At 31.6% G+C, this 14,113-nt stretch overlaps 1 protein-coding gene and 1 long non-coding RNA gene across 6 annotated transcripts in view; both read left to right on the top strand.

Annotated features, from left to right (window-relative positions):
- The window catches only part of LOC106462136 (hemicentin-1-like), a 302,286-nt gene that overhangs the window by 239,436 nt on the left and 48,737 nt on the right, over window positions 1-14,113 (top strand). The gene's annotated exons all lie outside the window — the stretch shown is intronic.
- Window positions 4,881-7,545, top strand: LOC111086479. Its single transcript, XR_002611195.1, has 3 exons — window positions 4,881-4,956; window positions 6,149-6,648; window positions 7,095-7,545. It is a non-coding gene; the product is annotated as an uncharacterized LOC111086479 (long non-coding RNA).

The raw sequence follows: 14,113 nt of genomic DNA, 5'->3' as shown, positions 1-14,113 counted from the left end.
ACAGAGTATATATATATATATATATAAGATCACAATACACAGTAGTTAAGGTGTGAATCATATATAGATTTTCATGTGTTAAAGCATATAACAAAATTAAGTGAATATACTAAGTCGTGGTATATTGGTTTTCAGCAAGTTGCTAGAATTCGTTTGTTGTTTGTACTAAATTGTTTGGCTCATTTAGGGATTTTTGTCGTATAATGATGAATAATTCAAAAGAAAAGTTGTAGTGGATCAATAACTTAAAACTGCATTGCTTAAAATAATGTAAAACTATGTCCAACAAACTTAATTGAATTCTTGTCAGAGTAATAATTCAAATCTTTAAAATACTATAAAACGTGCACTGATTTAAAGATAAATTATTTTTGAGAACTTCAAATTGAGAAATGAATGTTCCTGCACTCGTAAAATACAGTAATATCAGTGAGAATCCAAATGACTGTTTCTGTACTCATAAAATACAGTAATATCAGTGAGAATCTAAATGAGTGTTTCTGCACTCATAAAATACAGTAATATCAGTTAGAATCCAAATGAGTGTTTCTGCACTCATAAAATACAGTAATATCAGTGAGAATCCAAATGAGTGTTTCTGTACTCATAAAATACAGTAATATCAGTTAGAACTGTACTAATGTTAATTTTATTGAATAATTCACTGAAGCAATTCTATTGTTACTAAATGTCTCACTGAAGTGCAGTTAACTAAGTTTATTGACCCATCAACAACATTATTTTTAAAAGCACATGAGAAATATATGCTCGTTTTCTAAACACATCACAATTTAGCTAGGAAAATTGATTAGTTGATTAGATTAGAAAGTTTAATAAAGCTTGCACGTTTAACCTACTTTTCCTAGTATATTTGTAGATTTAGAAAGTATAACTAGATAGATAAGTATTGAACGTTACACTAGAATGAACTTGGAAATCCTGTTTTTCAGATGTAAATCAATTGCTTGTGAAGTATAGAATCCGGATTTGCCATTAAATTATTATTATATTATACTTATGTTTTGCGTAGAATTGGAATTAAGTCGGGGATCTAGTTTTATTCAATAAAAAGTGAATGCTCTTTTCACTGGTAAAAAACATTCACTCAAAAAATATCATAAATCATATAATAATATGGAAACCAATGTCCGTGTTAAAGTATGTGACATTCTGAGCTTGAATATTTTGATTTTTTAATAACTAAAACAGATGCATTGCAATAGCTGAGTATTCTAATACGTAAGGAATGTCTAACTCACTGCTATATTTAAGCACATTTCCTTCTGGTTATAAGTCAAGAAGTAATACTTTAGAATACCACAAATATAACTGTTCGCTGTCGCTGATTAAAGCTGGTTTGTTCAGACGGAAGAATAAAAAGCTCCGTAAATTTATCAGACTTGGTAGCTGAACCCTGATATGGTATCTATTTTGTTAGTTTATCAAATAAGTATCACATATATATTTAAGCATGCTTTAAAAGTCTGTAGCTAAGATATTCTCATAGATTCCTGAGAAGATAGCTATTATCTTTTGTCAAAGATACATAACCTGAAAGTCCGAAAGCACTTAAGTTATCGATTATGAATGTTTTACAAAATATTTAAATGCATTTAAACAATAACACTGAGTGGTGAAGTTTCTGAATGCGTTAATATTGAAAATAGCATTCAATAGTAAGGTTTATAAATGTGATGTCAAAACAACATTGGGTGTTAGTTTCAAAATGCGTTATTAAGAGAAGCATTTGGTTGTAAATTTTATAAATGCGTCATTCAGAACAACATAAGATGGTATGATTTCTTAAAGCGTCATTAAGAGCAGAATTATGTGACAAAGGCTCTGAACGTATTATCAATGGAAACATTTTGTGGTCAGGTTTCTGATTATTATTAATAGTAGTATTGGGAGGAAAGGAGAAGTGGTAAATGATTCAGTTTTGGAAAATGTTATTAAAAGCAGCATAAGCTTATTAAGTTTCTTAATATATTTTTAAGAGCAGCAATGAAATGTAAACTTTGTAATGCGTTATAGAAAACAGAAATGAGTGATGAAGTTTGTGAACGAGTCATTAAGACTAGCATTGAGTAGTAAAGATATTGAACATGTTATTAAGAGCAGATTCAGGTGTTAAGGTAGGTAAGTGCGTTTTTACAACAGTAATAAGTGTTAAAGGTTCTGAACAACACCTTTATTTTATTAACAACACTATGGATGGTATTTCTGAATAGTAAAATAGCTTTTAGATACGTCATGAACAATAGCAGAGGTAAAAATATGTGAATTTATTTTAACAGCAGCACTCGGTAATAATTTTTCTAAATGTGAATTTAAGAGCTGAATTGAGAAGTTATTAAGAGCAACACTGAGTGATCAAAGTTATTGCGTCCGTCCTTATGAACAGAATTGGCTGGTAAAGTTCCTTAAAGCAATGGATATTGATGATATTGAATGCATTATTAAGAACAGCATTGGGTATTAAAGTTTATGTATGTGCTACTATGATCAGCGCTGAATGGTAAAGTTTCTGACTATTAGAAGAAGCATTGGACAGTAAAGTTTCTGGAATCAGGTTTTAGTGTAAGCGTTGACAACAGGATTTTGCTATATACAAAGTTATTAAAGGGTTAGCCCTATGTTAGAGTTCTGGATGTCACAAGTGAAGATTTGATCCGTGCAATATCACAAAACTTTTCGCGCCTTTTAAGCTGTGAGTAAGTTATAAGACTGATGCTCAGTCCCTTAGCGTGGATGGTGCGTAATAGGGTGTTGCTGACAGGTTGCCCTAATGCTCGTTCTTAGGGACGGCAGCAGAAGGCTTTAATTGTTTGGCATAAAAAAATATATACACCTGTGGCACAGCGGAAAATTTGAAAACGTATAACGCTAGAAATATATCAGAAAACAACATTTTTGTAACTAATGATGATAACATTCTCGAATACGGTTAAACCACGTTAAGGAGGGAGGATGAGATCCAATGAGTACCTGATTTCCCAAGTCTTACGACCAAAATCACGGTTCGGTGGTTTCAGTAGCCTCGTTTGGCACAAAACAAATAACCAACAAATCCTACTTATAGCCAAATAGAATGTTTATTTATATCGCACTAGTAATAAATATCAAGTTGAAAAGTAAAGGGACATTTTTCAAATTGTTTGAGGAATTCGAAACGAAACTGTCATATTGTAAACCGTAATACTGTTTTTCAAAAATAAGACTTCATAAAGAAAGAAAAACTAAATCCTTTCTCTCTTCTATGCAAGGAAATAGTTGAAATTTAATATGTTTAAACATTTGAACAAGAAAACAAAATAAATTTAATTTCAAGCTATAGGCTCGAATACTTGCAATTGGTGCATATCTCTACGGTAAAGCTATATCGTTACGTGTATACAATTTCGATTTCTGTTGGTTTTCATAGAAACGCTTTCTTTTGATTTTATCTGAGATATATTGCCAGAAAATTACAAAATGACAATTCATAATTTTATAAGCGTACACAGAGAAGATCAGTAGCGTAAAATTATTTAAAGATTTCCTTTGTGCTATATGCAAAATAACAAACTGTGAATAAATTGATAAAGTAATGTAATTTATCATGACTTACACTACGAACAACTTAAGTATTCACATTATTTAATATTCCAGAGTACTGTTATTAATTTATCTACAAGAATAAAAACTTATAACTCTGGAAAACAACGGAAAAAATATCTAAAGTCAGCGAATCTGCTTTCTTCAAAAGTATCTTAATGACAATGGTTAAAAGATCAACTACTCAAATCACCGCAGATTTAAAATGTTTAGAATCAGTTTATAGTTCATCAGTAAATATATTAATCTTCTGAGTCTGTGGAAAGAAGAGTCCAAGATTCATGACCTAAAGCCACTGTACACGTCCCTCCCTTTCGTTTATGAGTGTGATAAAAAGGGGCAGCTAGTTCTGTTATTCGGAATATAAAGTCCGTCTGTTGACGGGTGCTGCTGTCTGGATACAATTCTTCTGGTTAGTAGTTAAGTTTAATTAAGAACAGTTATACCTGAGCCCTAGGGTTGTTGACCTGGCTGTTTATCTCACATGCGAATAAGGTTCCATTCCGGTTTCAAATTCCAATCCCAGTTCTTAACTGGCAAACCTCGAGGTGTCAAAAATGCTTTTTTTTTAAAAAAAAACCTGAACATGATATGCTTTTGTTTCATGTCTATATATATATATATTTATTGTACCAAACCAATTTACAGTCCAAATTAGATTCAATGTATGTCTAAAGTTTTACTGAAGCAGCACTTTCTTTAAGCATTCTGCGGCAGATTAAACATTATTTCACAGGGCAAAATGTATTAGATGAGCTTATGACATCGTATGATGATAATTATTTAATAATACTTATATCTCAATTCTTGAAGTTCTACCATTACGGTATTTGGTAATGAGGAAACTAAGTTTACTGTTATTGAATGAGCACATCCGATACTGTTTTTCTTACTGTGGTGTTTTTAGTTCGTTCCAAAATTTTAAGTGACTAGGGAAATTTAGCGAGCCGAAAGTTCTGCCTTTCTTAAATCACTTGCTATGCTGTACATTAAGTATTTAGAAATTTACCAAGAGATGTCACAAATCGGTTTCGTCAGTTTCTCGCGGGTCATAACCAAGACATTTTGCTATATTGAGTATCAAAACAAGATTGGAGTACAGCGTGTGCTAATGGCGACTGTCGTATACAGTCTGAGGAATTAAAAAAAAATCCCAAAGCAGTAGGGCTTTCTGATGATCCTTATTGTATTCTCACTGATCATTGGACTTACAGTTATGGCCTGCAATCGTACCTACTTTCCACTCCAGGCATACAAAGGAGGTCCTGAAGGTCTACAAGAGTGGATGTTGGGCGTATTTTAGAGCCAGTTCTGTGGGAGAAATTCTTATCAACATAAGGAAAAGTAACCGCAGAAAAGGTTTGTAAAATCATTTTACTTATTGAAATAAATTGAATTATAAAACTTATATTTCTCTGTGGTTTGAACAAAAACGCCAGAATTATGGGGTTATTATAATACACTCGGGTGGGTACCAATCCACATGTTCCGTTTTTGGATTCATTTTGTGAACTACAAGGTATTAATTGAGGCTATCTGATTAAGGACATGATTAACTCATCACGGTAAAGACTGTGGCTTTTGGGGCTCACTTTAAAGAGTCAGAATAAACTCCCTTTATGGTGAATATGAGGACCTACATCGTTAGATTCCAAACGTATTTCATAACGTGAGAGGTTTTTGTCGGCCAAGTCGACGCAATGAATCATTTGATATAATTTTTAACTGAAATATACTAGTTATTTCATTGACCTATTAAAAATACTTAAGCATAGTTTTTCAATATATAATATATCGATCTTTTCAGATTTTATCCTGTTTATATAGTTCATAAATATTATTTATTTCTGAATAAATTTGGAACATTTTTTTGGCTTTACAAACAAATTTGGAATACCTTTAGAATTTCACTGAAACTCCTATTACAATATCGGTGAAACACATCCAGAAGATGATCAAGCCTTCACTAAAACCATGGATTGCAGCTGAGAAGACTATTAGAATCACTACTTCCCGTCCCCCAGTAGCACAGCGACTGTCGTATATAGTCTGAGGAATTAAAAAAAATCCCAAAGCAGTAGTGCTTTATGATGATCCTTATTGTATTCTCACTGATCATTGGACTTACAGTTATGGCCTCCAATCGTACCTACTTTTCACCTCAGGCATACAAAGGAAATCCTGAAAGGGCGTATTTTAGAGCCAGTTCTAAGTATGCGGACTTACAATGCTAGAAACCGGGTTTCGATACCCGTGGTGTGCAGAGCACAGATAGCCCATTGTGTACCTTTGTGTTTAACTACAAACAAACAAACATTACTTCCCATTACTCATGTATAGTTAGTTAGCTTGGGGCTCCATTGATATTTGCGGTAATGGCACGAATACGTCTACGCCAAGACATTCGTACCTTGTAAATGGCTTCAGCCAACTATCAAAACGCAGGTAACTGTATACTTTATGTTCATATATTAATGGTCTATAATGGAAACAGATATATAATTATTGTTTTGTATATGCCAAACTATATTGGATCTAACTCTTGTTTCAGACCCAGTATGCTGCTAAATCAAACATCAACTTCACCCAATCAAAAAACACAGCGGAGAAAAATAATATCTGCATTACCCGCAGTTAATTCTAGTCGGATTACTTTGAAAAGGACAGTAATTAACAATTCTGCTGGGATATCAAGCTTCTTAATAGATCTAAAATTTTCAAATCGTATGTCAGCAGTATTAGCCACTTCTCTAGGATATTCCAAAAAGTTTTTCAAAAACATTTCAGATAATTACATTGTCCGTATCTAAGGTTGTTGGAAAGATGAAAAGCAATCTCCAAAGAAAATACAGTGTCAGAGAAACGTGTAGAATTAATTTAAAATGAGACACGAGAAAAACCAAAGTGAAAATTGTGGTTCTCTTATGGAGGAGGAAGAGTAACGTTATCAATTTCTGGAGCTGTTGTAGAAAGTTTGGAGAATCATCTGCTGCAGTCATTAATAATAATAAATGTAATGAAGCTTGGATGTTTACTACAGAATTATATAAGGTACATTTCATTTGAAGTGTTCTTAATTAAATTATTTTGTAGATTAAGGATTGTATGTTCATATAATCGTAATAGCAATGTATTTAGTCATATATAATATCTAGATGTAGAGGGTGTATAAAGTTATATATATATATAATGTGAAGTTACGGGAATATTACAATTTAGTAAGAAAATCAATAAGAAGTAGTGGAGAGATTAGAGTTGATAAAGTTTTACCTCAAAATGTACAAAGTAAATAAGTGGAATGTTATTGGTTTAAGATATATCTCCAACAAAAAACGTTTTACAGGTTAATATTGCTGTTATTTTTTCTCAATCCCTCCATGAACAGAAAAATATTTCACTGCTGTTTTCCCTTTTACTGAATACTAAGTGTAAGTGTAATTGCTATAAATGCAATTCTAGTAGCCTACTTTGTGATTTTTTTCATTTACATGTTTCAGGCGGAGTTTCATACAAGAGAAAAAAGTAAGGAACAAATATGCTAAGACTGTCTCCAGCCAGAATTAAACATTCAGCATCAAGACGAGTGGTGTATTAGCTAATTATGATTTTTCACGCATGTAGGAGCCAAATGGAATAGTGAACTGCAGTTGTTGTGAAAGTGCGTTCCAACAGAAGGACTTTTGTTTGGAATCAAAAGTTAGACCGTTGAGCTGGTGCCCCAAAGAGAAGCTAGTACTGTTCAGACTATTGTAAAAAACAACAACAAGGGTTGTAAAACGAATAGCAAAAACTGAGCAAATACTTGTAAAATAAATTAAATAAAATGGGGACAATTAAACATTTAATTAAGAACTTTTATGAGTACCTTGTGTGTTTATAGAATATCAAAAATATGTGGATTCTCAATGATACTACAGCATTTTATGAGTACAGAAACACTCATTTGGATTCTCACTGATATTACTGTATTTTATGAGTGCAGAAACACCCATTTGGAGTTTAATTTTTACTGAATAGTCACTGAAGTAATGTTAATTTTACTGAATACCTCACCAAACTAATGTTAGTTTTACAGAATACTTAACTGAAGTAATGTTATTATTAAAATGTGAACCTATTTGTGAGTGTGACATTATCGTTAAGTCGCTTTATAAACACATGAATATCACACACATTTGTAAATGCTAATGTGTTTTTATTCACCATTTTATTAGCAGAATACACAATGATTGAAACAAATAAAAGTTTCTATTTCATACCACTGACGGCCACTAACAAGTCCAAATCCTATATGACTTCTATGCGTGTAATGATTGTTTGTTACAGTGTAAATGTATCAGATTACGTTTACAGTTGTTTTAATGATATGTATGCCAAGATATCAAATATTACTTCACTGAATACCTCACTGAAGTAATGATTGAGACAAAAAAAAATCTAGCATTCGTTGTGCAATAAGAAAACAAAGAGAAGCGAGGTTTTCGGGTAGCTGACTAGTTCATGAATTATTAAAGATGAACATTTCCATTACAAGTCTATCTACAATATTTTATTAAAATAAGAGCATATTTTTGCATGCAAAAGTAATATACTTGTCATATTGTACGAGAAAGCACCCAGATGATCCGTCGTACTAGCAACTTCGTAAACACGAACATAGTGTTCACGATACGGTATCCTGTTAATTTGGTCACAGAACCACTTGTCATAAAAACAGAAAAATGGCTTGCAAACATCCTCGAATTTTCCTTGTTTATATTTTATGTTATTATGAATAAAGGAACTTCAGCATTTTCAACTGAAAACCCTTTTGTGAATATAAGAAATAAGTAGTTTGTGTTAGAATAGAGTACTGTTTTGGAGTGAAGAATTTATTAATTTATTTTATGTTATGAAACCTGGAACTAATTTATCGTGTGAAAGAGAAAAATATTACAAAATGTCTTGACAATGTAAGAAAATTCAGATATATATTTTACTTTTATCTCTGCTTTCCCTGTAATTTTAGGTTCGAAGATAATGTCTTAGATCACTTGGGTCTGTGAGATGGTCTAATGGGAGAAAGGGAGGGCTCAACGCATTTAGAATACTTTAAAACTTCCCTGATATCTCAAAAACAGACAATATTTTTAGAGAAAATGTAAATATGTCTACCAACGTTTTTCATGCTTGAGATATGTTTTTTAAAGCACAAATTGTAATGAAAGTAAGATACATCAGAGTGGATATTTTTAAATCTTATATCAAAATATTAATGGGTTCATCAACTAGGACATCTAATTAAGGTCTTGGGGTCTGAAGCTAAACTATTTGGAACCACTCTTTATATCTTCACACGACGTACGGAGTATAGATGGCAGAAACTTATATATTTGACGTTAAATCGCGCTTTGATGTTATTTAATGCTTAGGCATTAAGAAAGAAATCAAATCTTTATTTATGTAAGTTCTATTCAAAACTATTATTTGTGTTATTGTTTTTTGTTTGTTTCTGAAATAATTTTACATTTTTCAACACATGAAGATTTTATTTCTTGTTTCTGACACCTGGTAATTTAAAACTGATTACAGTGTACTTTCAAGAAGCATTCTATTTTGGTATACGGTACCAATTACCAGTTGATCACTAATTTATTACAATGTGGTGTAATAGTTCCTCAGTTTAGTCTTCTTTCTATCTTGCGAATGCCTCGTAAGCAAATAACTTTCTTCTTTTGATTGGTATAAAAACTTCTTATAAAAGGTGATTGATGGAAAGAGCATCAGTAAGTCCATATGTGTAATTTAAGCAAGAAAGCATATTGGCCAATGCCTAAACCAAACGTACGTCGCATCGCATATATTTTAAACATATCCATCTATCCACCCTTTCTGAGTGTTGATGATTTTTATTGCCAATATACTTGCTAGTATGTGGTCTTCGATAATGATTTATCAAGGCATTTGCTGTAGGTCTCATGACTTTCATTGAAACGTGTATTTTATAACATGTCGTTGATAATTTATTATATTTTCTAAAAATAATTTCATCCTTTTTGAAAATCGTTACATAAAGTGCACGCTGCACTTAACTTGACGCGAAACCAAAACGAAAGCTACAGATTTTGATTTTTGCTGTTGGTACTCTGTGTTGACATTCCCTTTTCATCAGAGTTTGGAAGCATTTTAAAAATCTAAGAAGAAACTGAAAGCCTGAGACAAAATCCGAGGATTGTAGACAGTAAGAAACTAAAAGTACTCCTATTGATTCCTGAGCTTTTAGTGTGACTCTTCAGAACTAAAGAAATATGAACTAAGATGAAGGCGAGGCTAGAACTAAAGAAATATGAACTAAGATGAAGGCGAGGCTATGTTGTATAAGAATAGTTTTACCGCTAAGCAAAGTGCAATATCGCCTTCAGTAATGAAGCCTTTGTTCTTTGTCAACCACATGCTCTAATTTAAACATATTTTACTCTATTAAAACCACATGCTCTAATTTAAACATATTTTACTCTATTAAAACCACATGCTCTAATTTAAACATATTTTACTCTATTAAAACCACATGCTCTAATTTAAACATATTTTACTCTATTAATGGTAATGGTAATCTTTGTCAATACCATGTTTCTTTTAATGAATTTCATGTTTTAACTCTTGTCTCATTACATTATTCATTAAGAAAGATATATTTTGGTATTGAGTAGCTTATCGACATTTACTATGATTAACCATATACCATAAATCGCTTCTGATTATTCGTGATTAGAATATCTTCAGTTGATTTTTAATTAACAATGATTAACACATTTCTTTGATGAATTGTGTGTCTTTAGTTTATTATAAATCGTTAATGAATTATATATATTGTGATTAAAGTTGTGTCTTAAACGTTTCTGATTATTTATAGTTTCCAGGTTAACTTTATGTCCTGCTTGTGATAACCAATGTATTTTGTATTGAAATGTTTTAAGATGAAAGGCAAGTTTGCACAGTTGTCATAATAAGATAGTTGAATACTTCTCACCAATATTTAATGCGATATACATTCCCGTGTACAAACTTCAACTGCGTATGTAATTATTTACGTACTACTTGTAGTTTCAATTTTTTTTAAACTTGAATTATTAACTCCAAAATTGAATTTCGATACTCGTATGACGTAAACTTTTTTTTTTTAGTGACGAGTGATGATTACAATCAGAACATGTAAAAACGTTAATAGCCTTACTTTTTACACTTATAATGATAGACTTTCTTGTTGTAAAATATCTCTTAATGTCTAGTATTACAGCTTTGTTAAGAACAAAAATAATCGAAGATAATCTACACTTTGAGAATGTAATGATGATAACCTAGTCAGTGTCTCAATGAGACGATAGTAAGGTCGATACCGGTTTAAGAAAGTATATCTAAATCGAATGCAGTATTAAGTATCTTGTGAATTGTGGTCCTACTTTATCCTTCTTTTGTTCTTCTGTAATTCAGTACAACACACATATATGTAACCTCCGCTATATTTAATTTCCTCTTCATTTAAGTAAATATTTAAGCAAACCATTCAAGTTAATGTTTTTCAGCTGATATTTTCTAAAAGCAAAAACTTCATTACGTTATAAATTTAAGGCTCAACAATATCTTTCGCTCTATCCCGCTTTTACATAAATTAAACCCAGCAGAAGAGTAGTGGTATGAGAAATTATTTTGAACGAATTTATGTTATTATACGTAGACAACTTTGCTTGTTTGAAATTAAGCACAAAGCTATACAATGGGCTATCTATTCTTTGCCCACCAACGGTATCGAAATCGGTTGCTAGCATTGTAAGTCCGCAGACATTCTGCTGTGCCACCAGGGGGCTACCAAGAAGAATTAATTGCAAAGTGGAGGATAAAGACTAATATACACAACTAAAGAAAAACTTTTCAATAAAGGAAGTAAATGCGGGGATGGCTAATATCAATCTTTCAAAAACAATGGAAACAGGATAGTAGGGATGGCAATTGCATCATTCCTACATAATAGCACAGACACACAGTGTAGTAGAATGTTAACAGAAAAAAAATGGATAAATTAAACTCATATGAGATTGAATAGTTATATATATATATATATATGTATTGCTGCATGTTAATTCTTGTCATTGCTATTATGTAGGGATGATGCAAATGTCATCCCTATTGCCCTGTTTCCATTGTTTATGAAGAATTGATATTAGCCATCTCTACATTTATTTCCTTTTTTGAAAAGTTTTTTCTTTACTTGTTTTTTTGATGCAGTGTTTCAATAGACATAGGAAGGTTGTATTTATAACCAAATTCTAAATACATCGAGGTTCCAACTGTAATGTTTATTGTTTATGTAGTACAGGCTGGTAAATCCTGTTTCACCATGTACTTAAGTTTTTTACATGAACACCAAATTTCTGTAAAAAAGCTAATTTCAAGTGATAATGATAACATCGTTTACACTACGATTATTATTTTTATTAAATTATCACCAGTTATTAATAATACTTATAAAAGCGGATACTCCGTTTGAAACTATGTTACCTCAGTGAAATTGGTTTACACCATTGTTTAGGTTTTTGAGTTATCATGTAATAAAAAAGAAGCAGAGGAAAGAAGAACAAGAAATTCAAACATTTTGCTATGATATTTACAGACATTACCAAAACTTATGACTCAGTCATTACATAGATATTATTATAAAAGAAACACTGTTTAGTATTGTACAGTTCTGAGGACCTTTTGAGGAGATATTTAAAATATCATTTCGATGTACAATCCGAGTAATCCCTACATATACAGTGCTACCGCTTGCCCGATATATATATTTGATTTTTGTTTTAGTACACAATATGCTATTTGCGCTATGTCAGCGCAAGAATCGAACCACAAATTTTAATTATAAGTATTGAAACTTATTACCGCTGAGCGACCAGGAGACTCTACATATTTAAATATATTTGTATTAGTTAACGCTTCTTTTTTGCACACAATCATGTGTTAATGTCTATTATATAGTATTCTACAATCAACACAACATTACGTAGCTGAGATATTTTGTACATCTTATTGTCTATATGTGTGTATTGATAATGTTGAGTTTACACTAAATACATTTTTCTAACCAACTTTAATCCATTCAACTTTTTACTCTCGCTTTCTGTCTGTTTATTAACATCAGATAGATCAAATAAGTGGTTACACAAATGTTCTTGCAGTTTAAATCAGTTAATCAGTCTTATAATAGAATTTCATAAAGTTAAACATCTCTTTGTGAAACTCTTAATTGTTCTTACCATATATAGAATTGAATTTTGAGACTGTGAAATACAACAATTATAAAAAAAAAACATCAACAAAAGTTTGACAATTAAGATTGATATCTAGAATCGCACGATATATCTGAAGTGTACACTTAATCAACAGATGTGTAACTGTTACAGTTCATATCTAGATGCCCCCCAGTGGCACAGCGGTATGTCTGCGGACTTACAACGCTAGAAACCGGGTTTCGATACCCGTGGTGGGCAGAGCACAGATAGCCCTTGTGTAGCTTTGTGCATAATTAAATACAAACAAACATATCTAGAATACTACGCTTCATTTGAAGTTTAGATCTAATTAACAGATGTAGAATGGTTAAGTCTATTATTTAGAAACCTGCTTTCTAGCTAAGAGGATTTACGTGTGATTGTCAAAAAGAGACTTTAAAGAAATCACAAACTATTTTAAAGAGCTACATTTTTATTGAAATATTTGAAGAACGGTTGCTCATGTGTACTTATCACGGAATGTACAATATATATCTGAGTATATACTACTTAAACTCATTATAAAAGCAGTTAGTTGAAAGTACTGGATGATAGATGCGTTTTACCGAAGGAACTTGCTTAAAAATCTGTTCGATTCCAATATTCCCATAGGCTAGTTCTGTTTGACAAGATGACAAATTCAACGGAAATGAATGAAATAAACAGTGTTTCTTCTCGTAGATCAATTTGGGTAATTTTGTATGTGACATTTTCCGAGCATTTGCATAAATAGAAGCACGCATAGTATTTTTTTTCTGTATAACCAGACTTTTAATTTCCTATGAAGACACACATGAAACTATTAAATATTCCCGTATTATATTACCAAGGCGATGAAAAAAAAATGTACGTTAGTTCCACCAGCATTCTAATGAAACCGTGTATAAGCACAGTAATAATAAATTTGATAATTAGTCTTTGACATAAACGTATAATTCTATAAGACAAGAAAAAGAAGCGATACTTTTTTGGAACTAAGTATATAGATTTGCATGTAACACCGTAATAAGGTATACAGATGTGCATGTAACACTGTAATAAAGTATATAGATGTGCATGTAACAGTGTAATAAAGTATATAGATGTGCATGTAACACCGTAATAAGGTATACAGATGTGCATGTAACACTGTAATAAAGTATATAGATGTGCATGTAACAGTGTAATAAAGTATATAGATGTGCATGTAACACCGTAATAAGGTATACAGATGT

The sequence above is a fragment of the Limulus polyphemus genome, unplaced genomic scaffold (genome assembly GCF_000517525.1).
Source record: "Limulus polyphemus unplaced genomic scaffold, Limulus_polyphemus-2.1.2 Scaffold43, whole genome shotgun sequence".
NCBI classification, from domain to species: domain Eukaryota; kingdom Metazoa; phylum Arthropoda; class Merostomata; order Xiphosura; family Limulidae; genus Limulus; species Limulus polyphemus.
The sequence above is the reverse complement of the archived record's forward strand: the minus strand, read 5'-3'. Positions and strand labels throughout refer to the sequence as shown.